Here is an 18,733-nt window from a genome sequence, read left to right as displayed (position 1 = left end):
GAAAGAAAGAAAGAAAGAAAGAAAGAAAGAAAGAAAGAAAGAAAGAAAGAAAGAAAAAAGAAAGAAAGAAGAAGAAGAAAGAAAGAAAGAAAGAAAGAAAGAAAGAAAGAAAGAAAGAAAAAGAGAAAGAAAGAAAGAAAGAAAGAAAGAAAGAAAGAAAAAGAAAGAAGAAAGAAAGAAAGAAAGAAAGAAGAAAAAAAGAAAGAAAGAAAGAAAGAAAGAAAGAAAGAAAGAAAGAAAGAAAGAAAAAGTAATTTTAAACTTCTGGAATTAGGCCTGAAATACTGCTTTCAGCAGGATTTAATCTCAGGGATCTTGAGTAAATTAACCTCTCTGAAGTTTATTTTTCATCTGTAAAATGCAGATAATAACACTACATATCTCATTGTTGTGAAGCTTCAGTGGCAATGCATGAGAAATGATTTATAAAGTGACCAGTACATAGTACACCCTCAAAAAATGTAATTATTTTTTACATTCTTTCCATCATCATCATCATCATCAATTTCATCATTTAGAATTATATAAACACATCTTTTCAGGAAGATAGCTATTATTTATTTTTGTTACTATTGTGAGCTAATTATTAGTAGATTTCTCATTCCCAAAATAGCTTGAAAGCACAGTGTGACTTAGAGATTTTTCTTATTCTAAATAAATAGCAAAAGGGAAAATATAAATTCAATAGTTATTCAGTTCTTAAGTATAATTTGAATTCAAAACAGATAATGAAAGTCACCAACAGATAATAAACCTTTCTTCTTTTTTTAAAAGATTTTATTTATTTATTCATGAGAGAGAGGCAGAGACACAGGCAGAGGGAGAAGCAGGCTCCATGCAAGGAGCCCAACATGGGACTCGATCCCAGGACTCCAGGATCATGCCCTGGGGGCGAAGGCAGGCGCCAAACCGTTGAGCCACCCAGGTTATCCCCGATAATAAACCTTTCTAAGGAGTTTCCTATTTTTGGAGGATGGAAAATGAATACTGTTATATTTTTGGATTTATAGCCTTATTGATCAAATTGGAATGATTTTATAGTGATTTTTTTACCTTGCCTTATCAAGCTCATTGTATTGGTTTAGATCATGTTAAATAAAAACTGAATCAGTAAAATAAAAAGTGCTCTTAGGAAAAGTTTCCATAGCCATCTGTATTGTGTTTGCTACCTCAATTACACAACATATCCACAGAGACAGAAACCAGTGGCCAATCTCCATCCAGTTGATAGTTCTCAATTATGAAAACTTACAAAATTATTGAAATATAATTTTTAATTTTTGACTGTGATTTTTTATTTAAACCACAGAAAGGAAAAAATAAATAAATAATAAATAAATAAATAAATAAATAAACCACAGAAAGGAGTGATGTATGTGAGTAGAATGCACGTGTGTGCATAACTATATTTTTATATATACTATAATATGTAAAACATATATGTATGTATAAAACTATTTTATATGAATATATACTATATAGTATGTATATTTTATATGTATGTATCCATAAGTATGTATGTTATGTAAATATAAGCTTATATAAAACTAAAATATTCTCCTTCATATGTCTATGTCTATACTATTCAAATATAATTGGATTGTAATCATATTTATTTATTTTTGGATGGTGACTTTTGTTTTGTATTAGAATGTGACCTCATGATATGTATTTGTTTTGTTTTAAGATTTATTTATTTATTCATGAGAGACACAGAGAGAGAGAGAGAGAGGCAGAGACACAGGCAGAGGGAGAAGCATGCTTCATGCAGAGAGCCTGATGTGGGACTCAATCCCCAGACTCCAGGATCACGCCCTGGGCTGAAGGCAGGCACTAAACTGCTGAGACACCCAGGGATCCTCTCATGATATGTATTTGATTGGATGACTTCAAGCCATGCATTTCATAAGCCAAGCACATGAGGGCACATGGCATTAAGCAATGGCAGTCTTTTTGTAGCAAGTTCTTTGACTAGGGAGATTTCATGAGTTTATAGGTTAAAAAAAATATTGGAAATAGGGATTATTCCATCATATAGAAAAAAGAAGATTAAATTTAAATGAATCTATTTTATGTTGATTAAAATTTATTGGAACTTAGCATCACTTGTATTGGATAGATGAAAAGCATTTTCAAAGCTCTCATCTATACATATTTTGTGTACTTTTAGATTTGTGTAGGTTAGTACTAGACAGAAATTCTATGCCTTCCTGACATGTTTAATTAAGGACAGAAGAAAACAGCAGCATTCAGTGGTTGGGTTCACGTTAAAAGTAGAGGAATTAACATAATTTAGATTTTAACTTCAATTCTATTATTTCAAGCTGTCAGAAATTTGGGATGCAACAAAAGTTTAATAATTGGTGAATCAGAAACAAATCAAATTAACATGAATAAAATTACTTGGCACTTGATTTTTTTAAATTTAAAGATACAAGTTCACTGTTAAAAATACAAATAACAGGAGATATCCAAGTCATAAAATGTAACTTTTTGAAAACATGTTGGACAATTGTTAGTAGCTTTTACATTAAAAATATTTAAATCATGAAGACAGTGAAAATATGTACATATATACAAGTGATTGCTGTGCGCTATGCTATGTTTGATAATATATAGGCATATGGAGAAGCTGTAACTATGTTAATTATGAATTGGATAATTGAAACGTCACTCTCTCCAAGGGTAAAAATATGTATTATATTGCTATAGGTTGTTTTTAATTCTTTGTCAAAAGTGTTTAAGTCACTTTGTATCTGCACTGTATCTGAAAACAAATGAAATTGCCTTTCATCAGTTGTTAACTTCGATATCCAATAATTTCCAAATCTATGAGAGAAAATTAGAATAAGGCTTGGAAAAGATAAGACCTTCCTTCCCCACTGAGATTTATCTTTCCCATAGAGAGGTTTTTGTATGTTTCTGTGAGTTTTAACAGTTCCTCTGAGTTCAATGACTTTGCACTGATAGGGGAGGAAGATACTTAGTTGCAGTTTGATCCAAGAATGGCCAGTAAGTTCTCTTGCATTTGCCAACCCTGATCTAGTTCAGCGATCGAAATTCTGTATTACTGTATTTAGAAGGAGTTTAAAACTCCATTCTGACCCAATGTGAACAAGTTTTAGTGGATCAGTGGTGTCAGCTGTGGGAGGAGATAGCAGGAGTGTACATAGCAGGCTATATTTGCTTTTTTGGATATAGACTGCTCAGAGCTCCTAAGCATACTTTTCTTAAATAGGATAGAGCCCTAAATCAAAAAAAGATTATAGAAATAATCATACTATTAATGACATACTGTTAATGATGCATCTTGAAGACTATGTAGATGCTGCTTATGTAATACTTAAGAAACCTAGGAATGATGTTTTAATTCAATCCCTTAATAGCAATGTGCCTTAGGCTGACTTAATTAAACAATTTAGCCATTATAGTAACTTATTCCTATGGTGGTTATGAGAATTTAATATGAGATACATGAAAACATGATTAACATATTATCTCACATAATAAAGCCTCAATGGATGTTAGTAATTATTATTTCCACTATATTGATTATACATCAACAATTTATGTGTGTGTGGAAAATAATTACACTGACCATTATATACATATACGTATATATATAATCATTCTTTCCATTAACATTATATATGTTAATTAAAATATATTTTCATAAGCTATAAAAATTAATATTTAGTAATAATGTAATTACCTCTAAAAAAGTCAGAAAAAAGTTCCTAAATTGTCTTTTTCATGATTTATATTAAATTCCGTGTTTTAAATGGGAATAAATAATATTTCTACATATGTTCTATTGTTAAAAATAGTGCATTCTGATAGGTGACCTAACAAGTGCCTAAATATTGCTAAAATTATTAAAAGTATAATTTCAATAAGTCACTATCATTCAAAATATATTGTATATTTCGAATTAGCAAGATGCTGAGACTGAAATAGGCACAGTGTCATAGAAGTTTATAAATGATCAACTTTTTAAAGATTTCAATATATTTTGAATAAATGGATACAGTTATATAGTTATGCACTTAAGACTGTGCAGTATTTTTTTTCCAAGCCAAACTGTATCCATCTTTATTAAAGATACTTTTCATAAACAATCATGGTATTTCAGGCAGGACAAGGGCAGAGGATTGTTAACAGTATACAACAACTTTCAAACTCCCTTCTTCAATAGACTGCCAAAATCAGAAAGCCACTATAAAACCCAATGAAGTATTCAGGTGATGCTCTGAACAGGGAAAGTTTAGAGTGAGGGTTGACAGTTCACATTTAGCATGTTGTTTAACAACTTTTCACAAGCCGATCCTGACTTTCAGGAAATGAAAGGAAAATGGCAGAATGATCAATCTGAAGATCCACAAACTAAAAAAGGAACTCTTTTGAGGGACACCATCTCAGTGGTGACACTGTAAAGTCCAGATTGCCTGACATACTAGGAACCATTTCATGGGGTCAGGTTCCAACAGGTCTCTGGGTTTAAGGGAGTCAAGTACTATGTTGATGGCAGAGAGGGAAAAGAGGACATAAAAAAATGAAGTTTATTTTTTCCACACCACCAAGGTGGCTCATGTGTGTCGACATCAAGGAATCCCTCCTCCTGGGAGCCAAGAGGAAGTTTCTCAAAACTAGAAGGGAAAGGTTTTTTTCCCCTTGTTATCAATCTACCTTCGGAGATACTCTATTAGTGACATATGCCCTTCCCCCAAAACAATGAAGTGTTCTGTGTGCTAACAACATAGCTTAAAAAAAAAGTAAAACAAAATTCTGCATTTTTATAAAACTTGATAAAAAATAGTATTTCAAAACTGTACAGTCACCAGAAGTACACAGTTATAAAAAATGCACACACTTCACTTGGCATCTCCAGCACCTTCAGCTTTCTGTGCCTGGTGTGTTTTGGCATCTCCATTTTCTGCAGGGTTATTCCCATCCTTGCCAGCATCAGCTTTCCCCGTTTTCCCTTTGGGTACCTTCTCTCCCTTCTTTGCAGGGGCCTTTTTAAGCTTGGGCTCTGGCTTTGGAGGAGCAGGTTTAGTAGATAACTTGCAGATCTCTGTGGCTCATCCTTCACCTTGGCTTTATCTCCTTTAGCATCCCCTTCCGCCTTTCTCTTGGGCATGGTGGTGACCGCGGTGGGACGTAAGCGCTGGACGCCGGGATGCAGTGGTTCATGGGCCTTGGCCAGTCAGGGGGGCGTTCTCACCTCTTCTTCCTCTAGACTGCACAGTATTTTAAAAAAATCTTTCTCTATATACTTTTTTTGTTTGGGGGGAAGTAAAAACATTGATTAGGAAAGCACTGAAAGCTAATTGATATGAAAAGCTTTATTCAGGGCACTTGGGTGGCTCAGTCAGTTAAGCATCTGCCATTGGCTCAGGTCATGATCTCAGAGTCCTGAGATTGAGCTCTCTGCCTCTGCCTCTTACTCTTGCTCTCTCTTTCTCCTTTTCAAATAAATAAATAAATCTTTCAAAAAAAAAGGAAAAAAATGAAAAGCTTTATTCCATCTTTTTAAAAGATATATGTTGGCAAAGATGCAGAGAAAAGGAAACCTTTGTACACTATTGTTACCCTGTTGTAAATTGGTACAGCCATTTTGAAAAACAGTATAGAGACTGATCAAACACCTAATATAGAAGTATTGAATGGGGGATCCCTGGGTGGCACAGCGGTTTGGCGCCTGCCTTTGGCCCAGGGCGTGATTCTGGAGACCCCGGATCGAATCCCACATCGGGCTCCTGGTGCATGGAGCCTGCTTCTCCCTCTGCCTGTGTCTCTGCCTCTCTCTCTCTCTCTCTCTCTCTCTGTGTGTGTGACTATCATTAAAAAAAAGTGTTGCATGATCCCCAAATCCTTCTTCTGGATATATTCCCAAAGGAAATAAAATCAATACCTCAAAGAGGTATCTGCACTTCCATGTCCATTGCAGCATTACTCACAATAACCAAGATATGGAAACAATCTGCGATGGATGAATGAATAAAAAAAATATAGTATATACATACAACAGAATAATTTCAGTCTTAAAAAAAAACAGATGATCCTTACAAATGGCCAACAGACATACGAAAAAAATGCTCAGCATCACTCATCATCAGAGAAATACAAATTAAAGCCACAAAGATATACCACCTCACACCTGTCAGAATGGCTCAAGTTAACAACTCAGGAAATAACAGATTTTGGCAAGGATGTGGAGAAAGGTGAACCTTCTTACACTGTTAGTGGGAACGAAAACTGATATAGCCATTCTGGAAAATAGTATGGAGATACCTCGATAGAACTACCCTATGACTCAGCAGTTGCACTACTGGATATTTATCCAGAGGATACAAAATACTGACTTGAAGGGGCACATGCATCCTGATATTTATAGCAACATTACCAACAATAGCCAAATTAGAAAGAACCCAGATGGCCATCTACTGATAAATGGATAAAGAACCTGTGGCATACACACACACACACACACACACACACACTCACTCACTCACACACACTGAAATATTAGTCTTCAAAAAGAATGAAATCTTGCCATTTGCAATGACATGAATGGAACTATGGAACTAGAATATATTATGCTGAGCAAAATAAGTCCATCAGAGAAAGACAAATATCATATGATTTCACTCATATGTGGAATTTAAGAAACAAAACAGATGAACATAGGAGGAAGGGAAGGAAAAATAAAATAAGAACAAAGAGGGAGACAAACCATAAATGACTCTTAAGTATAGAGAACAAACTGAGTGTTGCTGGAGGAAAGGTGAGTGGGGAGGAGGTTGGGTTAAATGGGTGATGGATAATGAGGAGGATACTTGTGATGAGCACTGGGTGTTATATTTAAGTGATGAATCACTGAATTCTACTCCCAAAACCAATACTACACTATATGTTAACTAGCTTGAATTTAAATTAAAAAAAAGAAAAAGAAAATTTGGAGTTGGATCTTGACTTGCTGTTTCTAAATGTGTGGCTTTGGAAAAGTCCTCTCACTTCTAATTTCTTGTGCTGCTTTTGTCATTTTATCAAATGAGTTGGGTAGTGTTCCTTTTTTTTTTCTATACCTGGAAGGGATTGTGTATGAGGTTTGCCTCGAGTGATGAAGAAAATAAAGTTCCATAAAGTGACCCCCTCAAAATTAATTAATTAAAAAAGGCGATTTTGCCATTTGCAACAGCATAGATAAACCTGGGAGAAGTTATCTTTAGTGAAATAAGCCAGACACAGAAAAAAAAAAAAGACAAAACAAAATAAAACACACAGATAAAAGCCCCTATAGTATCTCACTCATATGTGGAATCTAAAAAGTCAAATACATAAAAGCAGAAAGAATGGTGATTACCTGGGTAGGCAGGTGCATGAAATTGGAAAATGTTGGCCAAATGATACAAAGTTATAGTTATGTAGGATAAATAAGCCTAGAGATATAAGGTACAGTATGTTAGCTATAGTGAATAATTCTGTGTTGAACACTGGAAATTTGCTAGAGAGTAGATTTCATGTACTTTGATCACACACACAAAGTGGTAACTATGTGAGAAGAAGATAGGTTGATTAGCTTGACTGTGGTAATCATTTCACTATGTGTATATATATATCAAATCACCACGTTGTACATTTTAACTATATACAATGTTTATTAAAAAAGACAAATTTGATTCCCTGGAAACAGCATGGTACCAGAGAGAGGAATATGAATTTATATTCAAATCTAGGCATGACTAGTCACTAGCCTTATAATACTAGGTAAAATGATTTTTTTCTGCTCCAATTAACTTACATATAATAAGACATAATAGTATTTAGTTTATAGGGTTACTGTGAGGACAAAATAAAAGAGTGTGTACATAGGGCCTGACTCCTATTAAGTATTCATTACTCACGAGATTCCTCCCTGCTTGTCCTTGTATAAATACTCCAATAATCGAACTAGGAATTGCTTTTTCTCATCATACACAAGGGGGAGATATAGTGAACTGTTCAATTTACCAGTTTTACATATCATAAAGTTATCTTTTAAAAGATCAATCAGATTGTGCTAATATCCTGCCAAAAACCTTGAGAAGTCTAATTAAAATACAGAAAAAACATTTTGCTATTGCTGTCATAGCTCAATATATTCATCTTCAAACCATTACTTCAAAGCCATCATATTTTTCATCTTCTGTGTGGCAGACAGACGTTGGATGTCCGTACTCCATGATCTCCACCTCCCCACCTGTCCTTGACTGTTGGCAAGATTGGTGACTTCCTTCCAGCCAATAGAATATGACAAAAATGTTATGCTAAATAAGGATCCATTGTGTTAGCCTACTCACTCTAAAGTCTTTTTATACTTGGTGGTTTTGAGGAAGGAAGCTGAAGTAAATCTTACAGCTGCAAGAAGATGAATTCTGCCAACAATCTGAGTGAGCTTGTTCATAGGCTCTTCTCTACTTGAGCCCTCAGATGAAAACTCAGCCATAGATAAAACCATTATTGCAATCTCACAGATGATTCAGATAAGCATTTCTCCCAATTCACAGGAACCATAAGTTATATAATATTTTAGTATGTTAGGTTTATGGTAATTTGTTCTGTGACATAGAGAATTAAAACTTGTTAACCAGCAAACTGCCTAGCTTTCTGTTCCTCAGCATACTGAACCTGTGTGCTGCTCTTTATGTTTTTAAACTAAACCCTGCTGTTCTCAAACCTGCTAAGTATTTCTCTATTCATAATATTCTATCTTTTTTCATTGTGCTGACATATTTAAGATTAATTTACTTTAAAACTTATTTATTATCTGACCGCCCCCTTCCCCGGAGATTGTAACCTATTTATACTGAATTATGCTGTACCTCTAGAGCCTTGCATAGAGCCAGGAAAGGGAGGGACTTAAGTCACCTTTATCAGGGTGCAGTTTATGTCTGCATGATTCCAACCAACTAGTTCATACATCTCCTTGACATAATTGAACTTTTAGTTGAACATTTTCCAGCAAAATTATTTGCTTTATAATATCCATAAGTAACAAATTATTGTGTATAAAGGAAAAATAAAATAGCCATCAATTAGCAGGGCGTCTACTTCTAAAAAAAGGGCAATACTCTTAAAGAAAATAATATTTTAAATATAAAAGATCACCAAATGCAGAGCTACAGCGAGACTTCATAATTCTTCTATTTTTAATAAAAATACTTTCTAATGATCAAATTTCTGGGGCTTAAGTCTATAAATAGATTTTTTCGAGTATCATGATGCCTAAACTATATACTATATACCAATATAAAACACAGATTATCTTCAAAAATCCCTGTTTTTCATTCAAATCTTGATACACTTGCCTCATTCATTGTGGGGTAATTTTAAACTCTTAATTGTAGAAAAAGAAATAGGCATATTCATTCACAAACAGCAAACCATGTAATCATAACATGTTGGTTTTACAAAGATATACCCAGAATCTGGGGCTGAAATGAAATGGAAGTTCTCCTAAGATTCAGTTAAAATTAAAACAAAAACAAACTTTTTAATAGATGAAACCAAACATGTTCAGGAAATAAAATAACTACCTTAAATAACAACTTGTAAGTGTATAGCTAATGAGGTTGAGTTTGAGTTTGAGGTATCTCCCAGATAAAGTCTAGAGTTTTGTAAATACCTGTGCCTAGGAATGCATAATGACAATGTAAAGCAATATGAAAGAAAACTAAAGAATTTAAGATTCTTTTCTTTAAGATTTTATTTATTTATTTGACAGAGAGAGAGAGCGCATGCAAGCAGTCACAGCAGCAGGCAGAGGGAGAGGGAGAAGCAGACTCCCTGCTGAGCAAGAGGCTAGGTATGGGGATTGATCCCAGGACCCTGAGATCATGACCTGAGCTGAAGCTCAGATGCTTAACTGACTGAGTCACCCCGGTGCCCCAAGAATTCAATACTCTGAAGTGAGATAATAAATATCAGAAATATAAGTTCTTAGTACATAGATGTTCAATATAAAGTTGTTAAATAAGTCTCTATTGAAATGTTGAAGAAGGTCATTCAGAGGATATGACTGCTGATTGACCTGAAAGCTAGACCTAGAACAATCAATGCTTCTCACCCTCTCCCTGTCCTTGGAATGTATCTTCTGCTCACTGTTTGCATTGTGGGAGCCATTTTCAAGGACGAATCCTTGAAAAAGCAATGTGTTGTTGAAAAGAATGGAGTGGTATATACAAATGAGCCCAGTTAGGTTCTCCAGATAAACTTTTAAGACCTTGGATGGCTGGTGCAGGATCTTCTCTTCTGGTAGCCACCCTAGAGAAACTTCATATCTAAGTTCTCTTTGTTTATTAAATCTGCCACCCATCAATCTGGAGTGATCTGCCTCATTTTTTTTTCTTTGAGTTTTAAAAGATTTTATTTATTCATTAGAGACACACACATACAGAGAGAGACAGAGACAGGCAGAGGGAGAAGCAAGCTCCATGCAAGGAACCCAACGTGGGACTCGATTTGGGGTCTCCAGGATCACACCCTGGGCTGAAGGTGGCGCTAAACCACTAAGCCACCGAGGCTGCCCGGTCTACCTCTTTCTTCTGTCTTTGCCCACCCTGAATGGAAGCCACTTTTAGATTTCATCTGTGAAGCCCCCAAGTTTGCAAACTGACGAACCAATTCCATTAATTTATTCAAATTTAAACCTTTCAAGCCACATATATTAGAAATTGATAAAATATTTAATAAAATTTTAATGAAATTATTAGTAGTTTAATTAACCCCATGTAGTCTTAAAAAATGATTTTATTTATTTATTTGAGAAAGTGAGCAAGAGAGAGCATGAGCAGCGGGCAGGGGCAGAGGGAGAAGGAGAAGCAGACTCCGCACTGAGCTGGGATCTGCCCATGGAGCTCCAATCCCAGAACGCCAAAGGCAGATGCTTCACTGACCACACCATCCAGGTGCCCTTTCCCCCACGCAGTCTTTTAAGAGATGCAAAGCACAGGCACTGAGAAGTTGGCATAAACATCCCGATTCTTTAGTTAGATAAAAGCATCAACATAAAGTACAATGTGTTTGGTAGTGTATCAAATTCCTGTATTTTTAGTGAATGTGAATCAAGTCTAGTCATTTTTTATTCATCATCATTAATGGTGTTATTGATATACACTATGCAAGATGAATAAAATCAGTACAAATTTGTTAAGAAATAATTGTGATTGTCCATAGAAGAATTTCATAGTCTAGCTGAAATATCTACTGGTTTATTGAAAGCAGAATTCTGAAAAGAGATCAAGTTTTGTTGAGAGGAGACAACAATAGAGCTAAATTTAATTCCTTAAAAATAAACATATTTTAAGTCAATACAAGCTTACCTTTTAACTTGCTTCCAGTTAAATGGAACATTTCCAAAGTGTTAAAACTGTACATTCCAAATACTTTTAATTCTGTCCTTTAAAATAGTTTCCATACCTATCTTGCCAAAAGGACAAGATATTCCTTTTGATAGTGTATTCATTTTACTTCCACCAACTTTAAAACATATGATCATGGTAGAGAAAATGAAATTTTGGGATTAGCAAATGGACAGTAGGTCATATAATATTGTAAAATGTTGGTATACATTTGTTTCACTCTATTTGACATAAACATTAAAAGTGCTTGATATATATATATTTATATATATATGCTATATAATATATGTTGAGAGCAGGCCTTTGAATTTGGCTCTAGTCTCCACTGACTTTTATTATGAGGAAGTTAATTTACTTGCCTTATTGCCCTCAATTCCTTCATCTTTATTTATTTATTTATTTTTAAATTTACGATAGTCATACAGAGAGAGAGAGAGAGGCAGAGACACAGGCAGAGGGAGAAGCAGGCTCCATGCACCGGGAGCCTGACGTGGGATTCGATCCCGGGTCTCCAGGATCGCGCCCTGGGCCAAAGGCAGGCGCCAAACCGCTGCGCCACCCAGGGATCCCCCTTCATCTTTAAAATACAGAAACCAACCCATCCCATAGGTTGTTGTAAGGATGAAATGACATAACAAATTAAATGAGTAGCAGAATAAATGCTAGATATTCAAATTATTAGTCCAATGTCATCCTGTTAGCAGCATATAGCTAAACATGGTCTTTGTTTTAAAATGATGAACACATTATATAAAATTAAAATAAAAATTTTTATTCACTTAATTTCTAATGCCATATGTTGCATTGCTTACCTTTAAATAAAATAAACCCCTAGGACAAGAAATGTATGCCAAAAATTTAACTCTGTGTCAGTGTGACACAATTGTAAATACAGCCACATTTTTCCTCTAAAGAGTAGCAATATTTTCCCAGTGGCAGAAAGCCTCTCCCTTACCTGCCAAACTACTTCTTCTCTGCCCCCATTATTCCTCTAACTTCTAAAGATAAGTTTGTAGGCTCTGAGTTATTATGTGCTTCTCTTCTCCAAGTTACAACACATGCTTGCCTGAGGAGGTTTACAAACCTTGGTTAATATTAATGAAACAATTGGGGCCTAAGCAGCCCAAACTTTGTTTTCATGGTCTGCACTACATCTCCTCATTAAACATGGGGAACATTCCTCTCACATTCAATTATGGATACCTAAATAATATTTTCCCTGGAAATCTAATATTTTTAAGCATTAAAGAGAGAAAATAGAAGTTATATTTTCTTTCTGAATAGTATTTATTTCTTACACTCAGACACAAAGTGCTGTCAACCAGCTGTAAGTGACTCACTGGTCAGGGAGATGCCACATGTTCCTTTGAGAAAAGATGAATGATTTAAAATTCATGATCTGAAATAGAACTTGGATCCCTAAGGGTTACTGGAGGGCCTATCTATAATAGTTCACAGAAAGCAGTGTACTGTTGGTTAATCACTCTGTGAGCAGGAATATTCCAGGGTCTAGGCTACTTACTCCTAAGTTTTACACATTTTTAACTCTACAGGGAACTAAGTATCTACTTATCGCAATAAAGGTGACATTAATAAGATAGTATGCAGGCTTGGTTTTAGTAAGCAATTGTCTCAGTGACAAGTTTTAGTTAGACAACTTGTCTCAGTACAAGTTTTCCAATTTCAACTGCACTCTCACAAAATCAGGACACATTATTTTTATTCATATCTCTCTCTCTCTCTTTCTATTTTTTTTTTTTTTTTTTGCTTTGCCACCACATTCTCCATGAAAGTTGTTCAGCGCCCTCTCCGCTTACCTTATATACCCAAACTTACTTTTACCAGGAGATGTAGGTTATTTCTCAGCTTCTCTGGAGGATTAGAGAAGGAAGAGATGGATTTGTTGAAAGCCTACTTGTTATCACAGTGTTCCAAAGATTCATGAATATTAGCATCATTCTCCCATCTTATGGATGAGAATATTTGGACAAGAGAATTCAAGTGACTTGCTGAAGATCTCACATATTGAGCTAATAAAAAAGTATGGATTGTAACTTAGGTCTGTCTGATGCCAATATCCATGCTGCTTTCCAAGAAGCACAGCTTATTTTTGCCAAGGCCAAGTGTCTTTCTACCAGTGTGCTGATACCTGTTTCTGTCTTCTTAAGCACCTACTTTTTCAAATTTAATTTTTCCTAACTACATTGAAAGCCCATACTCAAAAAAAAAAAAAAAGAAAGAAAGAAAGAAAGCCCATCCTCAACTATTTTTTTAATTAAAAAATTAATTCTAGTGTGGTTAATGTACAGTGTTATATTAGTTTCAAATGTACAATATAGTGATGCAACAGTTTAATATTACTGAGTTATCATCAAGATAAGTACACTTTTAACCCCCTTCAAATATTTCACCCACCTTCCCCACCCACCTCTCCTTTGATAACCATATTTGTTCTCTATACTTGAGTCTGCTTTTTGGTTTCTCTCTCTTTTCCTCCCTTTGTTCATTTGTTTTGTTTCTTAAACTTCACCTATGAGTGAAGTCATATGGTATTAGACTTTCTCTGACTGGGTTATTTTGCATAGCATAACACCCTCTAGTTCCATTCATGTGGTTGCAAATGGCAAGACCCATTCTTTTTATAGCTAAATAATATTCTGTATATCACTTCTTTATCCATTCATCTGTTGATGGATACTTGGGCTACTTCCATAATTTGGCTATTGTAAATAATGCTGCAATAAACCTAGGGGTGGATATATCTTTTTGAATTAGTGTTTTTGTATTCTTTGGGCAAAATCCAGTAGTAAAGGATCATAGGGGCAGGTCTACTTTTAATTTTTTGAGGAAATTCCATACTGTCATCCACAGTGGCTGCACCTGTTTGCTTTCCCACCAATAAGACACGGGGTTTCCTTTTTCTTCACATCCTTGCCACCACTTGTTGTTTCTTGAGTTTTTACTTTAGCCATTCTGACAAGTGTGAGGTGATATCTTATTTTTGTTTTGATTGTGTTTCCCTGATGATGAGTGATGAGCTTCTTTCCACATGTCTGCTGTCCATCTGTAAATCTTCTATGAAGAAATACCTACTTATGTCTTCTGCATTTTTATTGAATTGTTTGTTTTGGGGGTGTTGTGCTTTATAAGTTCTTAATATATTTTGGACACTAACTCTGTCAGATATGTCATTTGCAAATCTCTTCTCCCATTAAGTCAGTTGTTTTAGTACTGTAGGTTGTTTTCTTTGCTATCCAGAAACTTTTCATTTTGAGGTAGTCCTGATAACTTATTTTTACCTTTATTTCTCTTGCCTCAGGAGACATATCTAGAAAGATATTGTTACAACCAATGTCAGTGACATTACTGCTTTTACTCTCTCCTAGGATTTTTGTGGTTTCAGGTCTCATATTTAGGTCCTTAATCCATTTTGAGTTTATTTTTGAGTATGGTGAAAGAAAATGGTCCAGTTTCATTATTGTATGTGCTGTCCAGTTTTCCTAAAATTATTTGCTGAAAAGATTGTCTTTTCCTACTGCATATCCTTTTTGCCTCTGCCAATGACCATATAATGGTGAATTTATTTCAGGGATTCCAATTAAGTTCAATTGATCTATTGTAAATATTTAGGCAACCAACATGGAAGCATTCAAATATATAAAACAATAACAATTATAAAAGAACTAATTGATAGCATTACAATAATAGTAGGAGACTTTGCCATTCCATTTATATCAATGGCCAGAGCATCCACACAGAAAATCCATAAGGGAACAGTAGATTTGAATGAGATATTGCACCATATGTGTTTAACAGATATATTCAAAACATTCCATTCTAAAACAGAATACACATTTTTTTCAAATTCACATGGTGTTTTCTCCAGAACAGATCATATATTAGGCCACAAAAGAAGTCTTAACAAATTAAAAAGACTGAATTTATACCATGCATCTTTTCTGATGATGACACCATGAAACTAGAAATCAACCACAAGAAAAAACCTAGAAAGAGCACAAAAACATGGAGATTAAATAACATGGCACTAAATAATGAACGAGTCAACCAATAAATCAAAGAAGAAGTTTAAAAATTACATGGAGAGAAATGAAAATGAAAATGAAATGGTCCAAAATCTTTGGGATGCAGTAAAATTGGTTTCAAGAGGGAAGTTTATAACAATACAGGCCTACCTCAAGAAGCAAGAAAAATCTTAAACATACAACCTAAACTTACAGCTAAAGGAGCTAGAAAAAAGGACAAGAAATAAAACTCAAAACCAGTAGAAGGAAGGAAATATTAAAGATTAGAACAGAAACAAATGATACAGAATAAAAAAAAAAAAAACAGTGATACAGATCAATGAAACCAGGCACTGGTTCTTTGACAAGATCCACCAAAATGATAAACCTCTAGCCAGAATCATTAAGCGGGGGCGGGGCAGGGGGGGGCTCAAATAAACAAAATCACAAATAAAAGAGGAGAAAGAACAATGGACACCACAGAAATACAAATGATTGTAAGAGAATATTATGAAAAAATCGTATGCCAACAAACTGGACAACCTAGAATAAATGGATGAAGTCCTAGAAACATATAATCTATCAAAACCAAGGCAGGAAGAAATAGAAAATTTGAACAGATTGATTACTCACAATGAAATTGAATCAGTAATCAAAAAGCCCACCCCCCTAAAAAAAAATCCAGGACCAGATGGCTTCACAGGTGAATTCTACCAAATATTTAAAAAGTTAAAACTTATTCTTCTCAAACTATTAATAAAAATGGAAAAGAAGAAAAAACTTCCAAATTCATTCTATGAAGCAAGAATTATCCTGATACCAAACCAGATAAATTTACCAAAAAAAGTCCACATCATCAGGGCACCTGGATGGCTCAGTCAGTTGAACATCTGACTTTAGCTCAGGTCATGATCTCAGGATCCTGGGATGGAACCCCATGTAGAGCCCCAGGTAGAGCTCCGCATTGGGCTCCATTCTCAGTGGGGAGTCTGCTTGTCCACCGGCCTCCTCCCCACCCATAATTTCTCTCTCTCAAATAAATACATACATGCATGCATACATACATAGTTTTTAAAAATGTAAAAAAAGAGAACCATAGGTCAATATTCCTGATGAACACGGGTGCAAAAATCCCAACAACATGCTAGTAAACTGAATCCAACCATACATTTAAAAAGTTACTTATCTTTGTCAAGTGAAATTTATTCCTAGAATGCAAGTATGGTTCAATATTCACAAATTGATCAACATAGCACATCACATCAATATGAGAAAGGATAAAAAATATGATAATTTTTAAAAAAGGCTTTATTTATTTATTCATGACACACACACACACACACAGAAAGGCAGAGACACAGGCAGAAAGAGAAGCAGGCTCCATGCAGAGAGCCCAACATGGGACTGGATCCCAGGTCTCCAGCATCACGCCCTGGGCTGAAAGAGGCGCTAAACCGCTAAACCGCCCAGGCTGGCCCATATGATAATTTCAATAGATGCAGAGAAAGCATTTGACAAAGTACAACATCCATTCATGATAAAAACCCTCAACAAAGCAGGTTTAGAGGAAAGATACCTCAACATATTAACATATTAAAGGCCTTATATGAAAACCCCACAGTGAATGTCATACTCAATAGGGAAAAATTGAGAGCCTTTCCCTAAGGTCAGGAAGAAGGATATCCATTCTCACCAATTTTATTCAACATAGTACTGAAAGCCTAGCCATAGCAATCAGACAAGACAAAGGAATAAAAAGTGTCCAAATCAGAAGAAGTAAACTTTCACTGCCTGCAGATAACATGGTACTATATATAGAAGACCCTAAAGACTCTACCAAAAAAACTACTAGAACTCATGAATGAATTCAATAAGGTCATAGGTTACAGTCCATATATCGTATTTCTGTACACTAATAATGAAGCAGAAGAAAGAGAAAGTAAGAAAAATCCATTTATAATTACACAAAAATAAGATACTTAGGAATAAATTTAATCAAAGAGGGGAAAGAACTGTGCTCTGAAGCCATAAAAGATTGAAAGAAATCAGAGATGACACAAAGAAAGAGAAGACATTCCATGCTCATGGATCAGAAGAACAAACATTGTTAAAATGTCTATACTACCCAAAATGATATACATATTTAATGCAATCCCTAACAAATACCAACAGCAGTTTTCACAGAACTAAAACAAACAATTCTAAAATTTGTATGGAACCACAAAAGACCTTGAATATCAAAGCAATCCTGAAAAATAAAAACATAACTGAAGATACCACAATTCTAGGCTTCAAGTTATATTTGAGAGCTGTGGTGATCCAAACAGTATGGTACTGGCAGAAAAATCAACTATTTTAAAGGTAAACATGTTCTTGTCTTGCATAATGAATAACCTAAAAAACAAGAAAATACCTTTTTTCAAAACTACTTTATACTTTCACCACAATCTAATCCCTTCCTTCCTTCATTGTCTGCCTACTTGAAAATAATTTATATTTATGGGTTTCACTGTCTCAGAAACCACCTTCTTTTTAATCCCTTGCTATCTGGCATCTACTTCTACTCCTTTTATAAAATGTTCTTTGCAAGGTCATTAATTCTTCCATATTTATACATTTAAATATACTTTTTATTCAGTCACACATTTATTTATATGATTCTCTCCAATTTCTTAAAACATTCTTATATTCTGACTTCTGCTACACATAATTTATTTTTTCCTTACGAAAATAATAGCCATAATATATTGTGTGCTAGTGACTGCTAGGATCTCTACATCTTTAGTACATTTAGTCCTAATGACAGTCTTTCAGGTTAGAAATTATTCACTATTACAGTTTAAGAAAATGAGGCTCATAGAACCTATGTCACTTCCCCAAGTTAACTGCTTCTTTAAGGATTATTTTTCTTATATTCTACATGTTATGGCATTTCCTATGATTTCATTTCAGTCTCTTCTCTCTCCTAATTAAGTTCTATTCTCTGAAAACATCATCTTTTATAATGTCAACTGCCTTTACCGGATAGACTGATTTAAATCTGAACTCAATTGCACTATCTCCCCTACACATTTCCTCCTTCTATCCACATATCCCTACCCCCAAGAGTTTCACTTTCTTATTACTGCCCTTTGTGCTCAGCATTCCCAGCTACTTAGTCATGAAAAATAAAGCATCCTGATTCTCCCACACCTCAGTTGTCTTGTTGTTTATTCTATTGATGGCTATTTCTCCTAACCATTATCTTGTTTCCATTGGCAATGCTATAAAGTTGATCAAACCTTCAGTGTTTTTGTCTAGGCTACATCA

At 34.7% G+C, this 18,733-nt stretch overlaps 1 pseudogene; it reads right to left on the bottom strand.

The window, feature by feature from the left end:
* Window positions 1–4,871: 4,871 nt before the first annotated feature.
* Window positions 4,872–5,140, bottom strand: LOC129512470 (non-histone chromosomal protein HMG-17-like; annotated as a pseudogene).
* Window positions 5,141–18,733: the final 13,593 nt, after the last annotated feature.

This window comes from Nyctereutes procyonoides, unplaced genomic scaffold, assembly GCF_905146905.1.
Source record: "Nyctereutes procyonoides isolate TBG_1078 unplaced genomic scaffold, NYPRO_anot_genome, whole genome shotgun sequence".
Classification (NCBI taxonomy): domain Eukaryota; kingdom Metazoa; phylum Chordata; class Mammalia; order Carnivora; family Canidae; genus Nyctereutes; species Nyctereutes procyonoides.
The sequence above is the reverse complement of the archived record's forward strand: the minus strand, read 5'-3'. Positions and strand labels throughout refer to the sequence as shown.